The following is a 17,739-nucleotide window of genomic DNA, read 5'->3' as shown; positions in this document are numbered from 1 at the left end:
ACCAAGAGGTCAGAGAATACCCTGGAAGCTCTGTGGCTCAGGCTTTTTCATTTACAAGTTTATGATCCATAAAATGTTCTAGCAGCTTCTATTAAAAAATGTGACTTTATGTGGTGAAAATTCCCAGTTTTGTCTGCTATCTCTTGCGTTTGGCAGCTCTGGTAAGAGTGGAAATCCAACGCTGCAGATGTAAATGCTTTGCTGCTTTCCTCACCTTCTGGAGGATTTGGCCTGCATTTCATGCACTTCAATGCAAATCTATTGTGGGATTTTTTTTTCACTTGACATAACTTCATGCTAATAATGGTTTTTGATATTCCTGTGACTTGCCCTAGATATCTGTGTGCTTAACGGCTACAGACATGACTGGATTTTTTCTAATCATTTTTTTTTTTGGCTGGTAAGTAGCATTATTCATAGAATCATAGAATCATAGAATCAACCAGGTTGGAAGAGAACTCTTGTCCTTTGATTTATGCTGAGCCAGTATCAAATTCCCAGATCAAAATGCACCCAAAGCAACACTTTTTGCACTTTTACACTTAACCAGCTTCCTGCTATTAAATCTATCTTTTTCCACCACAACTACAGGTTTGTTTTTACTGGGGAATGTGACCACTGGTTCTCCAAAAGGGAAAGGTTTGTTTCCACATTTCTTTTCCAGACTGCTCCCTTCACTGGGAATTAGATTGCTTGGTAAAATAGTTTTGAGCTCATATGAACAAACCATTTGCATCTTGGATGGATTTGACAACAAATGCAGTTTGTTGGGTAATGATCAGATTAAACAGGACATTCTACATCTCACAAGGCATGACATAATGGATTCCACATATTTTAATCACCAGCTACATCCTCTCTAATTGCTGCATCAATGTTATACAAGATTCAGTAAGATTGAAATGCATTAGTATGTTGGTTTCAGAAATGCATACGAGTAGCTGCCATGTTATTGACAAAATCCTGTGCTTTATTTAGCTGCATTGATAACAATACAGCTGTCTCTAAGTCAGCTCCTTTGCAGGCACACATGCAACACACTTTGCTTCTTCCAGTAGAGACATGTATTTTCAGATACCAAGTATGCTGTTCTTCACAACTGTTTCATGTCCTTAAATTGCATAAATAAGTTTTTTTGTGGAGCTAATAAAAATATTTCCAATGTTTTATTCAAAAAGTCATTACATACATTTTCAATGTGTTTGTCTTCCTTTTTTCTTATTTCCACTAATAAATAATACACATTCAGTTAGATATAAACAAGAAATAAAATGAGCTTCTCTCATTTCCTTTATTTTTTCGAATGGGCTGCCCAGGGAGGTGGTGGAGTTGCTGTCCCTGGAGCTGTTCAAGGCAAGATTGGATGTGGCACTTGGTGCCATGGTCTAGCCTTGAGAATTGTGGTAAAGGGTTGGACTTGATGATCTGTGAGGTCTTTTCCAACCTTGTTGATACTGTGATATTGTGATACTGTGATTTCTTCCCTCAGTTTTCTAGTCAAAAAGAAAATGACAAGGATTCCTAATAAAGGAAAAGAAAGCTGAAGCTTTTCTTTTCAATTCAATCTATGACATTTCTTCACATAAAACTTATTGTCCTCTGCTTCTCTTTTATTTTTTTTAACAGCACAGGCACTCTTTCATTAAAGAAATTCAGCATGTGATAGTAGTGGTGTTCATTAGCAGGAACTTTGAAACTATGATTGCACTGAGGTAATCTAATAAACTACAAGGGCAATGAATACTGTGCTAGTTTGAAGCTAGCTAGAGTGTTTTGGTGAGAAGAACTAGATTACAGGCTGTGAAAGGAAAACAATGGTGATGTCTACTTCCCTCATAGGCTTGCTGAGATGTGTAAAAATCTAAGTCAAAAGATAGATAAGACAATCAGCACCCCACTCTCGCTGGGGCTGCTGGCTGAGCTGCATCTCTCTAACCTCATTCTCCATTTCGGACTGATCCACTTTGCTTCCTAACCCTCTGGCCGAACCTCCATTCTTCCTTGGGACTGGGATAAAGTTGAGAGGGGTAGGGGGAAGGTGAAGGGGTGGTTGAGAGCCCCTCCTGGGGACTCAGGTTTCTGGGATGGGGAGTTGTGTTTCTGTGTTACCTTTTACCTTGTATATTTCTGTCTATACTGTAAATGTCTGCTTGTATATTGCGCTAGCTGTGAACATAAGCTTCATTCATATTTCCAGAGTCAGCTGAGTCTAGTCTGGGTGATTTCTAAAGTGTGAGGGGTGGGGAACACCCAAACCATCACAAATACTCAAACTTATAAAAGTCACTACTGTTACAAATTCTATGTCAAACAGAAAAGAAAAGCACTTTTAGTCGGTGATGTGTATTTAACATTATCTTGACTGTGCCGAGTGCATGAGCAAAAAATTTCACTTGGGGAACAGTATTTAATTTCTAAACTCACTGATCAACAGTATCAACACAGATTTTAGACAAGAGTTGAACTGATATCTGGTGCCAAATACCAACTAGTCAACCAAATAGACATCTAGAAGACTTGTTTCTGCCAAATCATGCCACTTTAGTTTTATTTAGATTTATAAGAGCATTCATAGATTAAAGTCAGCAACTAATCTTAGGCTGCCAGTGGGAAGAATACAAAGTTTGGTATATCTGGGTGTGGTATATCTTGGGGTAGCTAAAAGAAGATGTACTAATTAATGCACAGCCACAACATTACTCCCCAGGTATCCAGTATAGTTGGCGTTGGAGGAATGGAGAGGTGGGGACTGAATCTGCCATGGTCATAGCAGCTAAAAGGCCTAGAGGGAGATTTATCCAGTGGTAATTCCTGTTCGGATAAAGGAGACTCCACAGTCAGGTCAATATCGATGGGCTGGAACAAAAGGTCAGAGCAAGGCCAAGCAGTGCCATCAAAACACATTGGTCTCTTTTTGCCTCAGGGAGCTTGTAGAGGAGGGTGAGCAATGTTGCTCCCGTGCTGTGCCCCAGCCTGTGGTCTGACTGATTGGGGTCCAAGAATTCTGAGGATATAAAACCTTGTTCCAAGAAAAGGTGGGTGAGATGCCAGGTGAGAATTGGCAAGGATATTCATGTGCATAGTTATGTTCCTGGTTAGAGTTAGACCACAGCATGTTTCAAGGTTTCTACCTTCTTTACCTCCCTGTGAGGGTATTACTAGAGTATACCAGTCAGAAAAAAAAATGTATTTAAAGCCTATAAACAAAAATAGGGGTGTAAATCTTTTTAATAGGGGCATAAACATTTCACTCTGGGCACTTACAAAGCTGTAGCAAATACCTTCCCCACAGTGACAGCTTCTGGCAGCTGATCATTTCAGTGTTTTGATCCTAGCAGTTTATCCTGTCAGTCTGTGGCTTTTCTGTTTTTCAGTGTAAAGTGTTGTGTGTTCTCTTTAATTGTTCTTCTAGAAAAAACAACAACAACAAAAGTGTTGTTTCCTTGTGTTACTGTTCTTCTCTTAGCATTATCTCTGAAGCTCTGGAGAACATAAAAGTTTGCCTAAATATTTTCCTCGTGGTCAACCGAGCTGTGATTCTCTGGGTAAGCCACTGGTTATCCATCATGGTGCCTTTTCCCCTTTCTAGATCTCTGGATCAAATGCAACAACCTTTCAATCACACATACTTTCAGCTACTATTTGGACGATTCCTCAGCTTTGAGAGGAAAAACCAGTACAGACCAATTCCTATTAGATGTTTACATGGCAGAAAACCCAGCATAAGTTGTACTAGCTACGGCCTCACATAGTTTTTTTCAGGCTTAATTAAAATGATCTCTAGATAGAAAAAGATTAGCCACAACCTTTGAGGAAGTCTTGCGAGTTGATGTGGCAGGGTACTGGAGAAAAAAATCCTCTGCATTCCTCTGCCTTGTGGTGTATTTGATCTGTGGGCAAAGCAAGGACTCTCGTTTATTTTACAGTGTGCTGTGATATTTTTATGAAGGGCGTGATGCCTGCACTATTTGAGGTTGTTTCTCTGTTTCTTGGGCTGTCAGTCTAACACCTTTCACAGGCATTAAGTCCTCATTTAAAATGTGGAAAAACCAAGATACCTAAGATGATATCCAGATATCAAACACTGTCAGGCAAGAACTGAGAGAAGACTGTGCTGCTCAGCTATTTTAGCATTATTACATCCCTGTCTGTTACTTTATATTGCATAAAACTTCAAAGAAACAACATGTTTGATATCTTTTTTTTCTGAGAATTTAATCATTCAGGTAAGTTCTAATGAAAATAAGATGAAATATTGTCCAAAGACCCCTTCTTTTTTAGCTGAATGAGTTCTGCTTTGCTCAGCCATCATCTCTTACTCTCTGAACCATGTTGGATTAGAACAAGAATGATGAAAAGTCATCTACAGAAAAAAAAACCAATTTGATAGCAGCAAACAAAATATATTTCTGTGTGAACACTCTACCTGCAGGTTTTAGAATGATAGAATCAACCAGGTTGGAAGAGACCTCCAAGATCATCCAGTCCAATCTAGCACCCAGCTCTATCCAATCAACTAGACCACAGCACTAAGTGCCTCATCCATTCTTCTTGAACACTTCCAAGGACGGCAACTCCACCACTTCCTTTGCTCTCTTCTCAGTGTTTTGGAGAGTGTCTGCTCCATGACCTGCCCCTATGCCATGAGGTATTTGCTCTACAGCACTTGGTGGCATTGATTCTTTCTAAAATTGTGTTGTTCAGACCTTGAGGAGACAAAAAAATTCACATTGCTCGAAAATTTTCTCATTGGTGTGTTCTTTCCCTTAAACTTATTTCAAGTGATAGAAAAATTGACCAGGTCCTCTGACTTTTAAGCTAATTACAGGCTTGAAGAAATAAGTAATATCTATCCCTGAACCAGACATAAAAAGATAAAGCAGTTTTACATACTTCTCCTTGATGGCATGTGAAAACTAGATGAGGAAGAAGTTCTTCAGCACATTGCCTCATAACTTCTCCAGAAACAGTTTCACACTTAAATTGAGACTTCTCAAAGCAAGAATGCAAAGACTCTGTTTTATGCAGAGGAAAAAGCAAAGTGGGGGAAAAACAAACAAACCAACAAAGGCTATGTGTGCATAACCAAAAAAAAGAAAATAATCATGAAAGAATAGACAGAGATAATCAGGAAATATTGTACAGCTAATCAAAATGTCATGTACTTTAAAATAATGCTGGAGGACATGATGTTGAGCCAGAAATCTTACAGAACAGTGCCTCTTCTCTATTGCTGAATAACTTAAAATAAATATATTCCTTCTGAGAGGTCACCAGCGTGACAATTGTCACCCTTTAGTGAACTATCAACTTCTGATTCTGAAAATTTCTGATTTTCATTTTTAGTTTTTCTGTATGTTCCTAAACATGTGGCGTATTTCAGGTCAAAGTGTTAAGATATGTAACGTGTGAAGTTGGGACAAAGTATGTACTGCTTGCTTACACTGCAAAAGGTGTTTATTTTATTGTTTTCACACTCTGAAAAATGAAAACATTCTGAAATCAAGACAGTCTCAAGTTGTGCTGGGGGAGGTATAGGCTGGATGTTAGGAGGAAGTTCTTCACAGAGAGAGTGATTTGCATTGGAATGGGCTGCCCAGGGAGGTGGTGGAGTTGCAGTCCCTGGAGGTGTTCAAAGCCTGGCTGAGACACTTAGTGCCATGATCTAGTTGATTGGACAGGGCTGGGTGCTAGGTTGGACTGGATAAGCTTGGAGGTCTCTTCCAACCTGGTTGGTTCTATACCTGTTCAGAAGATGCCCTTATACACATAAATATGTTCTTTCTTATTAATACATTAGATCAATTTACTATTTCACAAATATTTCATTCTTTTTTTTCTTATATTTTTTGAATTGAAATAACCCTTTTAAACAAGAGTGGAAATTTTCTTATTATTTCTGAATTTTTTTTTAAAATTTAAATTTTCCATGACTTTTACTCAGAATAAACTGTTGCTGGTGAGCTAAACATTTTGACTAGATGTACATTTTCTTATTTGTTAACTCAGTGGCTGTAGAAAACAAATCTGCAAATATACCCTGCTGCATATGACCTTTAAACCAGCATGTCCAGCATTTCCAAACCAAGGTAGAATAATATCTCAAGCAATACCTCCACGTAGCCCTGATTCTCCCATGGTTGGATCAGCTTGTGTACAAAAACATGTCATGTCATATAAGCACACACATTTAGCTGGCTTCCACCTATGTATTACTCTCTAATTATTGCCTTATATTAGGTCTTCTTTCCAGACATGTGTGCTAGTTTGAAGCTAGCTGGAATATTTTGGTGAGAAGAATTAGATTATAGGCTGTGAAAAGGAAACAGTGGTGATATCTACTTCAGTTATAGGCTTGCTGAGATGTATACAAACAAGAACATAAATACAGATAACACAGTTGCTCTCTCTGGCCTGCCATATGTGTGACTAATCCATCTGCTTGCTAACCCTCCTGGCCAATTCTCCAAACTCACCTTGAACATAAGGCAAAGTCTGGGATAAGTTAGAGGGGTGGAAAGGAGATGGAAGGGTGGTTGGGAGCTCCTCCTGGGGACTCTGGTTCCTGGGAGGGCTGTTGAGTTTCTATATTACTTTTTAACTTGTACGTTTCTGTATATAGCTGTAGATATATTGTAAATATTGTATATAGTGATAAGCTGTGAATATAAATCTTTGGTCTAATTTCCATCTCAGCTGAGTCTCATCTGGGTGATTTCATGAGTGGGGGGGCAGGTAACACCCAAACCATCACAACATGAGGCCTTCATACAGCTCAGAGATGAAGTTTTAAAGCCCTTTTCCAAATCTGTAGCATGGAGATACCTAAAGTAGCAAGATAAAGGTCTGATTCAGTAACTAGCAAAACTATTTCAGGTACAGTTATTTCATGTGTGTATAAGGACAGAAGACACAAACCAACAAATGAACCACCCACTTAACAAATGTTTATATTGAGATTTTTGCCTTGGAACAGCACTGCAGGACAGATTGTTAAAGTCCAAACAGCACCTCAATGCTCAATGCAGAGACTGCTTTGAGTCCCATTCAGGAACCCATTCCCTGCCCACTAATATCAGGTAACATCCTTCAGGGCAACCTCCCACACAAGTGTACTGTGAGGGAGTTGTTTCATGTATTTTTTCAGGCTCAGTGGTCCATGTTTGAGATTGGAACCACGAAAAAGCCAGCATCGTATTTCATTAGCAAGCTCTCTAAAGAAACTCCCCAAGGGGCTTAGGAGTATGTAGGTTCAGAGTCAGTTAAGCTTGAAAATACTCACACTCTGGGTTTTTTTTGTTTGTTTGTTTGTTACCAATAGTTTAGCTTTAAGGTGAAAAAAACCCAAAAAGAATAGAATTCCAGAAGGTCCCTTGTAGTACTGCAAGCCTGTTTAAACAGCCTGAACACTGTCAGCTGTTGCTTTGAACTCATCTTAAAGGGCCACAATTTCTTTCTTCTTCTAATACTCATATATCTGGAATCTCTTCTGCTCATACTCCCTCACCTCTTCCCACAGCTCTTGTGGAGCTGAACAGTGTCTATAAAGATATCTTTGTTACTCTTTTAGAAAAAGGAACAACTTCAGTCTTGTAGCTCTTTGAGTTTTTATTCACTTTGAGTTTTCACTTGGCCCTTGCAAAGAAGATCACCACCTTGGCAGCAGAACTAGAGCCCATTGACAAAAGCATTTAAGGTTTCCACACTTTGGTGGGCAGGTCAGAACTCACAGTTCTCCCTTTCTCCAGAAAAACAAGAAGATATATTGTGCAATTATTTAAAGATACCCATAAACCTCTCATCATGACAAGCATACAGCAGTAAAAGCAAGTATCAAGAGGTTTAAGAAACACTATTCAATAGAGAAACAAATGCGATCTATGTGACTTTGTTGCTTCTGCAGCTGACAGATCTCAAAGTAATTCAGCTGAGAATTCTACTATAACCATAACTGTGAACTGGAAATGACAGTTCCATATTAGAGACTGTATGTAACCTCCCTGTATCAAGCTGATGAGCAAATTTATCACACAAAGGTTCCTACATCTATGTAGCAACCTCTCTTATCTCTACATCTTGGGTGCTATAATGCCAGAGTTAATTTCAGAAAGCAACTTCTTCCATGAAGCTCTTCAGGAAACATTCAAAATTATTCCTCAAAACAGAGCTTCCTAGTCAGTAGCAAAACCTGACCATAGTATATTTCCAAGAAATACAGTATTACTATTGTGGCCAACTTTACACTACAAATAAAATATCTTTGAGGAAGCATTTCCAGAGACCAAGCTTAGGTTATTTGAAAGACTAAGTCATCTGTGTACTATATCAGTTAGAAAGCAACCTGAGTGATTCCAATGTTTTATTCCTGGAGTTTCTACCACGACATTTTTCCCATTCCACTGGAAGATCAATTTCATATTTCATGTCACATGCACCCCATATGCACAACGATAATTTGTGTACCTTTCAGTTAACTTTATGGAGTGAACTGATTTAACTTTTCCTCAGGATAAGGCATCGTAAAAGTAGGTGTTGGTATGCCGTGCCCGAATGTTTTTCCTCAGAGTGAGCTGCAGCTGCTCCTGCCAGCACTAGAAGCTGATAAGAACAGCATTAAGATTCATTTCAGATTTAACCTGGATACACTTATTTTCTTCCACAAAATTTGTTCTGATCAGCATTGAGCACTGGGTAGCTATTTCAGCACTTTGCACACCTAAAATAATCTACCATGGCTTTAGGGTCAATATTTTTCTAATATGCCATGACCAGTGTTTTAGCCTTCTGTAACAGTGCCAAATGCATTCTTTCTTTCTTTCTTTGATTGCTGTTACTGAATAACCAGGCTATTCTAATTTTTTTTACTAGGTCCACAACACATATCAAATTAAAAAACCCTGATGTTTCTACTTAGTGGAGCCTTTAGCATTAGATTGAAATGCAGCCTATCAAAAGACCGGCTTCTGGGGGGAAAAAAGAGCTCTTCACAGAGTAAGACTTCTCTCTCTCTTGTCAAAATCCTGGGGTTGAGGCCATTGTTTTGTTTCAATTTAGAAAGCTGAAAAAGACTTGAAAAAAATTGGAATGATGTTGTGCCTTTTTAATCAAAATTGTCATGTACGCAAAAATCTTCTCAGTCTGTACATTTTGCTTTGATATGGATTTGATGGTTCAGATTTATGATTCAGTACAGCAGTTTAATTCCTTCCACAACAAAGCTGTGACTCTATCTTCTCTTACAAAGAAAGAAAGAAATAAAAGGGAAGGGAAGGGAAGGGAAGGGAAGGGAAGGGAAGGGAAGGGAAGGGAAGGGAAGGGAAGGGAAGGGAAGGGAAGGGAAGGGAAGGGAAGGGAAGGGAAGGGAAGGGAAGGGAAGGGAAGGGAAGGGAAGGGAAGGGAAGGGAAGGGAAGGGAAGGGAAGGGAAGGGAAGGGAAGGGAAGGGAAGGGAAGGGAAGGGAAGGGAAGGGAAGGGAAGGGAAGGGAAGGGAAGGGAAGGGAGGAAAAAAGAATAGAAAAGAAGAGACAAGGTGAGACAAGAAAATAAAAGACAAGAAAAGAAGAAACAAGGAAAGAGAAGAGAAGAGAAGAGAAGAGAAGAGAAGAGAAGAGAAGAGAAGAGAAGAGAAGAGAAGAGAAGAGAAGAGAAGAGAAGAGAAGAGAGAAGAGAGAAGAGAAGAGAAGAGAAGAGAAGAGAAGAGAAGAGAAGAGAAGAGAAGAGAAGAGAAGAGAAGAGAAGAGAAGAGAAGAGAAGAGAAGAGAAGAGAAGAGAAAATTCCTCTTCCTTTACAACATTTCTTCTGTTCATCAAACATATGTCCATAGCATGGAGGATGAATACCAGGGATTCTTTCCAGCCCTGAGAAGAGCAGAGAGTTGAAAACACTCTGAGCTGATGAAAATGTGGATATTGGACTCCCAAGCATCTCATACCTCCAAGCATTAAATTAGTGGTCTCCTGTTAACCTTTATCCATATATTTCATCTAGAAAAAAATCACCCAACTCTAAACGGATTAAAGGCAACACAGGGATATACTTGTGTGTCAAGTCAATAAACGTCTAAAGTTAAAGGACTGTAAACCTATGAAATATTTACTGACGTGTTAATGTTATCCCTACTATTTCCAAGCACACTTGGAGCATTTCCTGTAATGTTAATTAAATGTTTCTCATTCTATTTCTGCCGTCAGCCCAGGTGGCTGCTAAATCAATCAAAACAGGAGGCCGCGAGGGGAAAGCTGCAGTGTAAGGACTTGTTCCCCTCACTAGAGCTCACATAAATGTCCTGAAAACAGACTTGGAACCTCCTCTGGAATAAAGGGTCAGGGACTCATTAACTTCAAGAAGCTTTCCCACTTTATGCCACAGGAGGCACTTGCTCCATTGACATTTAAACAGGAACCTTCTTTTCAGAAGTGTCTTCTCACTCTGGTTTAAACTTTAATCTTTATTACCATTACCTAAAATCTGTTGTTGGGGTTTTTTTTAGCAGTAGTTAGTTTTGTTTTGTTGTTCTTAAGAAGAAAAATAGCTTTCTTTCTCCTCTATTGCATTTTATTTGAAAGTGTGGTTTCCAGGGCCAGCAGCCAACTCAGCAATTGCCTTGTAGAATGGGGATTTGACTGAGATTTATGGAAGAAATATAGGTGTGAGGCCTCTGCACAGGCTCTGGCTGAGCTTGTGTTTATAACAGAGCCTTTTGTCCTGCCTGCTGTGGAAGCTGGGCATGTAAACGCAGCAGAGCACTGTGATGGAAGAGTCACTGAAGTTATTTCAGCACAGAGAAAAGATGAAAAAAAATGGGATGGTTGGATTCAACTTTTAAATGCTCAGATAGGTCACTGAATTTATTAAGGCCTCTCTTTTGTAGTTGCCTGGAGAAGAGCCCTCTTTGCCCTTGGGCGTGTGGTAGTCACACCTTGCTCTAGAGGCAGAATGGCCTGGATACCTATTTTTTATTTAGAACTGAGACCCATCAAAAGAAGATATTATATGATGGTTTTAACTATTTTTTTCCCTGTGTGTATATCAGTTGTTTGTGCTTTTGTTGGAAAAACGTAAGGTTTATACCAGATATGCTCAACAGGTGCCCCTAAAATCTCATAGAGTGCCACTGCTCTTTGACTGCATGCACAAACGTGTGAAAGAAGTAGTAATATAAGCATATGGCCCAAGCCCACCTTCTCTGTTTTGAAAGATGAAACAGCTCAATAGCAGTATAAGAAAGAGCTTTAAAGATCTCTAAGACTGTCATGGATTTTGATGCCTGTCTACCTCAGAGCCAAGACTACAGCAGCTGCTGTAGGATCAGAGAACTGACACTTGCTCCCTCTCTCTACCCACTGTTTTGTGCTGAATAGATTTCAAAACAGTAGAGGATTCAGACAGCATCTCAGTTTAGTGACTTCTGTGAAAGTAGTTACAAGGGAAGTGTAGCAGCCTGCTAATGAGCTGAGAAGCTGGTGGAGTTACTCAGCATAAGGAGCATTACCTCAGAAACAGCTCAGTGGAAAACAACAAATCCACACTAATGTTAAAAAAAATTACAATCAGAAGACTTTTCCCTTGCTATTTCATAGCTCAGTCACATGCTTGAGCCCAGACTCTGACATTTCATGCCTTCCTTCTTGCTGTCAGCTCTCTCCAGCTTGGAGCAAGCCAAGAATCAGCCACTGTATTAAGCAAAGTCTTCTTTATGATGGTCATATGAAACTGACATTGTCCTTTTCTTCAAGGTAGGATGAATACAATTATGTTAGATGGAGTGGTGAACAGAACTGGAGCTCACAGCTCTATGCCACATTATAAATGACAGTATGTATATAATCAGGGCATCCAAGACTAATGCTTTGGAACTTGGGATTTAAATGTTTGGCTTTTTCTCTCCTTGTGGTTTAACTTATAGCTTGTCTTGATTTTTTGCTGTAAATTGCCCTTTGAATTTACTATAGCTTTGGTTTCCTGTTTTTGTTTGACAACATTTTAAAACAAGATGACATTGATGTAGCCTTTCCATATCCTCTCCCGCTCTTTGAAAACAAACCTGGCCTCAATTAGTGCAATGCAAACAGCTATGTGCCCTCAGACTGCTCTGCCAACACAGTGAGCCTGTGTCACACACAGTGGTGTGACATTGACCCAAAGACAAATTTCTGTACACTCTTTTCATGGTTGACAAGGAAGCTGCGCTTCTAGCCTTGGCGGGAGGCATCTTCGTGTAAATAAAATGTTTGTATTGTGGGTTTCCAAATCAAATCAAAGCCACAGAAAATGGTCTGAATCTAGGTGAGGTTTGAAGTCTGTTTAAAATACCTACCTGCTGTCAGTTTTACTGGGGAAAAAAAAATGTAAAAAATTTGTTCCAGGGGAAAAGAAGCTAATGGAAGTCCGCAACAAAAGGAGCAGAGGAGTCTAAAAGTCACAGAGCCTACTCATACATTCATATTTATACACCTTATTGTCTGAGTCTTCAGGTACTTCTCAGTTCTCTACTGTATAGTATACTAGTATATATAGTGTACTAGTATAATTTCCCATTAATGCTATTAACATTAATATTGGTCTTTAACTTCAAATTTTGATGATCATTGTCCAAATCACTTTCCCTTTTCATAGAACCAAGGAACCCATCCATTTGGAAGAGACTTCAAGATCATCCAGTCCTCCATTCAACCCAGCACTACAGGGTGAACATTAAGCCACGTCCGTAAGGGCCAAATCTACGCCCACTTAAACACCTCCAGGGATGGTGTCTCTATCACTGCCCTGGGTAGACCATTCCAATGTTTGATAACCCTCTCTGTGAATAAATATTTCCTAATATCCAGCCTAAACCTCCCTTGATGCAGCTTCTAACCTTTTCCTGTAGTCCTGTCACTTGTCATCAAGAAGAAAGAGGCTGGCAGCCTCCTCACTACAATCTCTTTTTGGGTAGTTGCAGAGAGCGATAAGGTCTTCTCTTTCACTTTTGGTCTTCTCTTTCATTTTTGGTCTTCTCTTTCATTTTCAGTCTTCTCCTTTGTCCCATCATTTGTTCTGTCCAATATTTCCTCACTCATTTGTTTCTTTCACCTTACTGCCATCACATACTCCTACTTTCAGATGAGGAGTATTAGCCATATAATAATGGCTAGTAACACAGCTGAAAGAATAGTCCCAAATGGGAGAGGAAAAAGCTTGACCAAATTTTGTCTGCCACCATTTTTCCCTCAGAAAAACCTTATCCTCAGATGAATTTCCCTGTTCTGAGAGGGTAAGAAGAGTTCTACAAATGAAATGAAGTGGTTTATCCATGTCCAGGTTATCTAGTTATCTAGAGTGTGGCTGGAACAGTTTGAAAATAAAGTTCTGAATAGTAGCCCCATCTGGAAAGATTCACAGGTCTAATATTTAAATGTAATTTGGGTTAGAGTAAGGTGGAAGAGTCACAGTGCAATTTAGTAGATGGAAAACTTCATTTCCCCCCCCCCAAGAAATTGATAACAATGAAATAGCAGTCTGATGTTCTGATACCCATTAGAGTATTATTTTAAATTGTCTTGGAAACAGTTATAAAAATACCAGAAAATGGAGTTGTCCTTTCACAGAGTGAAAAGTGTTACCCTTATTTGGGCTGCAATAGTCCTAAGAAGGTTGAAGTTGTTTGTGGTGGGTTGGAAACTCCCTTCTCCCCAGTTAAAGTTTACCAAACCGACTCAGATAGCTTGGAAGTAAGATAAATCTGTATTCTACAGCAAAGCTACATTTACAAGCATATATACACAATATACTTTCAGATATTTACAACTATATACATTTTTTTAAATAATATAGAAATTCAATCTTCCCCTCTGCTCCCCCAACAAAAAATAAAGTTCAGAAAGGGTCAACATCATCCTCTTTCTCCCCAGATAGAAAATGACCAGCAAAGCTCACATGTTATCTGATCAGTCAAGGTTACTTAGAGAGAGAAGCAAGTGCCCAAGAGCCAAGGAAATTAATTGTTTATACACTGGCTTTTTATACCTCTTAGCAAGCCAATGAATGCTGTAGACTTTACCATTCTTATTCTTTTGCAGTCAATGCCCTGCTCATTCAGATTCTGTACCAATTTCTCTTATTAGAATATTCCAATAAATCTTGAACTACTACACCTTGGGTATCAGTGCACTGCTCTATCTGGTGATGAATGTACCTGGATGACTAAACCTGCACACAGCTATTACTGATGATTATTTTTCCTGAGAATGTTCATGTAAACTTTTTCTTCTCCTTTGGAGTCAAAATTGCCTTTCCTCTCTGCTCTGCTCGAGCTTGACTTCCCTGTGTCTTATGAGAGATTATGCTGTCCCAAAGAGAGGACATGATTTAATAAAGGAAAATAAGGATCTTTGGGTTTTATATATACTTTGATTTTTTTTCCCAGCACTTCTATCCCTTACATTTAGCTCATGGTTAGTTCTCTTATTCACTGTCATCATACACTTATGTGTCTGGAATGCTTTCAAAGGAAAGCTAAGCCTGTCTCTAACCCTATACATGAATTCCTTTAAACTTCAGATTCTCATGTCTATTCAATCTGTTCCCCAAAAATATGCTCATTTTGCAGAAAGTATCCTGCATTTTTATCTGTTAAAGAGAGCACACTGTTTCTGTTCCTCTAGTGCTTTCTCCGTGTACTTAGTGTAGGTTAATGTGAATCCTATTAAGTGACCTGCTCAATATTCCATGCTCTCAAGCCTTGTCAAAGCCACTGCACTTAGTCTCATTTACATTAGTACATGCTCTAACTTGCAAGTTGGTTCCACAAGAAATACAGCTCTTGACAAGTGCTAAGTACATCTTACACTTAATAGCTTTTGTCAAATGTCTTTCCTCGTTAAGTTTAATGTGGGTCTCATAAGAAATTCCCTCAGAGGTGTTAGCTGTTTTCATCTCTTATCATAAGTAAAGAGTATAATAGTCTTTTAATTGATCCCTGGTGAACTACAAATGTTCAAAACTGCCAATTTCTTGAGTGGGTTCTCTCAGGGATATGAGCTCTTGTATGAATTTGCTGTTATCTGATGAATAACGTAATTTAAACACTGCTTGGGTTTGTGCTTTTGTTCCACTTGGTCCAAAGGAAAGAATAAAATTAAAGAAGAGAGAAGGGATTTTTTTTGTTATGCATTTGTTTAGGAAAAAGAGAAAAAAAACCCAGAGAAACTCCAGGATCAGTAAGGCATTGTAGGTTGGAAGCGTTTTGCTTGTTTTCCTGTAGCTCCCTTTAACTTGTGCTCTTATCCTCCTCATTCAGCTCTAGACCACCCTGGTTCCCTGATCTGCTCATCCACAAGACAAGCACTACTGTCTCCTGGCATAGTGTGACATGATGCAGTGTAAACGGGGGGGGTACATTAATTCTCATCACTGGTGTGGACCGAAAAGAATGTGACACTCTTGACAAACTTCCAAATAGGTCTTCTGGAGAAACGTTCCTTTCTGGCTATTTGCCACCCCTAGTCATGGTTTGGGGGCAGGGAAGGAGGTAATGGGACTCCAGTCCAAGACGTTTAGCAGCAGCAAAAATCCCTTTTCCTCCAAAGCATGCCACAAGGTCACTGAAGAGGGAGTAGGAAGAAGGAGGAAAAAAAGTAACCTATGTTGCAGATCTTGTACCTCCACCTTCCCTCTTGTATTAGTGTGAATGAAAGAGCAATTTTTCCTTTGGCCTCAGACTCCCTATTTCTACCCAGCGCAGTTATAGCAGATACTACTCCTCCCTTAATCTACTGCCTACGGTGGATGGATAGTTACTCTTTGAAAGTTGTTTACAGACTATTTGTACCACATTAATACTCATGAGGCATCAAGTTTCACATAATGCTTACTGAAATTTCTGGCACCTAGCTTGTATTTCAGAAAAGGGTTAAGCAGAGATGCACAAAGCAAAGGAGCATACGTAAAGTTGTCCCCACCTTTCCCTTTGCTGTAACAAAGCACAGACTTCATTAAGGAGAAACTTGAGAATACCATTCAGAAAGACCAAACTTTTCTAACACATGGGTAGCTTGCATAGTATAGTCTACATATTATATTCTACAATGTGAAATCTCTCAAACTCTTAGCAATTTTTATACAAAGCTGGGGATGTGAAAGGTCCATCCAGATTCCCTCCATCTTTTCCTTCTGCCATTATTCAGGATCTGTTTCTTCAATCTTTGTCAAGCTGCTGGAACATAGCCTAAAATGTCATGAATGGGACTTTAATATTCTGCACTGAAAATAAAAATGAAATAGAAGTTGTAATACAAATACTGCCACTGACAGACATTTGCTAAGGCAAAGTCATGAGGCTTAATTTAGAAGCTGTAAACTGTTACAGGACTATAAATTCCTGGTCCACTAATGTTGTGCCTTGTACCCAACTGAGGGGTAGGGGTAGGGCAGGAAAGACCCAACCCTGATCTTTCTAAAGCAGGTACCTGGATTTCTCTTTTTATAAAGGTGAAGTAATTGCTTACCACCATGCTTCTAAGCTTCTACCTGTGGCACTTCAAACTCATGAAAATTCAGTTCTTTGACTTTTTTTCTGGAGCTGTAGATTCCTGGATGAGAGTTAGTATTTTCACTTTCATGCTAGTACCTCTCATGAAAACAGACTAACAAATTGCAGTTCAGTAGAGTTAGCTATTACTAATGACTTGCAGATATTTTCCCCTATTAAATCATGTTCTCTCTTTGGGACATCATAATCTTTCTTTCATAAGACACAGGGAAGTCAAGCTCCAGCAGAGCAGAGAAGAAAGGTAACTTTGATTCCAAAGGTGAAGAAATCATTCATTATAGGCCCTCAGGCCAGGCTGTCAGGAGATTGTGCCAGGAATATAGACATTTTTTTGCTTCCACAGGTACTTACTGTTGATGCCCTCACCAGTACTTGCAAAGGTGTATGGAAAATACACACCTGCCTTCTTTACAATTTGTATTTAAAACAGAAGCTGATAAGGACACATTTTTTTTCATTTCCTTACACACTATGTATTCCAAAGGCCTGTCCAACACCTCCTAGATTGCATGGGAGAATAAAATATTATCTGTCATTTGGACTTCTTTCATCTGAGCTGCATCCATTCCTTGTAGAAGCAGGTTTCCCTCACAATTCAGTTTTCTTTCTGAAGCTGAAGTCAGAGGCAGAATGGAGCAATGACCTCTGCTCCTCCATCAATATAAATATTTCCCCAAATAAGACATCACATCATAATTTAGTCTGTGTTTTTTTTATATACTTCTGTGTTTCTATTCTTTCCCATTGGAATGTTATATGGCAATAACACACTTATTTAGTGCAAAGTCATATTGCTCAGTAATAACAAGGTAAATGTTAGTAGTGGTTTGGGTTTGTTGTGGTTTTTTGGTGGGTTTTTTGGTTGTTTTTTTGTTGGTTGGTTGGTTGGCTTGGGTTTTTGTTCTGGTTTATTTTTTATGGCACAAGATACAACCTGGAACTACAAAAGCTGGGTTTTACTGAAAATGCAATCTGTTCAAAACACTTTTTCTGTAACCAAGAAGCAAGCTGGCGAGAGTGAAGTGAGGCCAATGCACAAGTCATGTATACTCTACAATTTCATGTGTAGTAGCTGAGAGATAGAGCAGTTGTAGTACATTCTTGAGTGGGGGAAAATAACTCAAACAGTTCACCAGCCCAAAATAAAATTCAGCAACAACCCAACAGATACTGCATACTGTAGGGTTTACATCAGCAGTAATGTCATCAGT

This window comes from Pogoniulus pusillus, chromosome 12 (genome assembly GCF_015220805.1).
Source record: "Pogoniulus pusillus isolate bPogPus1 chromosome 12, bPogPus1.pri, whole genome shotgun sequence".
In the NCBI taxonomy this organism is placed as follows: domain Eukaryota; kingdom Metazoa; phylum Chordata; class Aves; order Piciformes; family Lybiidae; genus Pogoniulus; species Pogoniulus pusillus.
Note: the sequence above shows the minus strand (reverse complement) of the source record.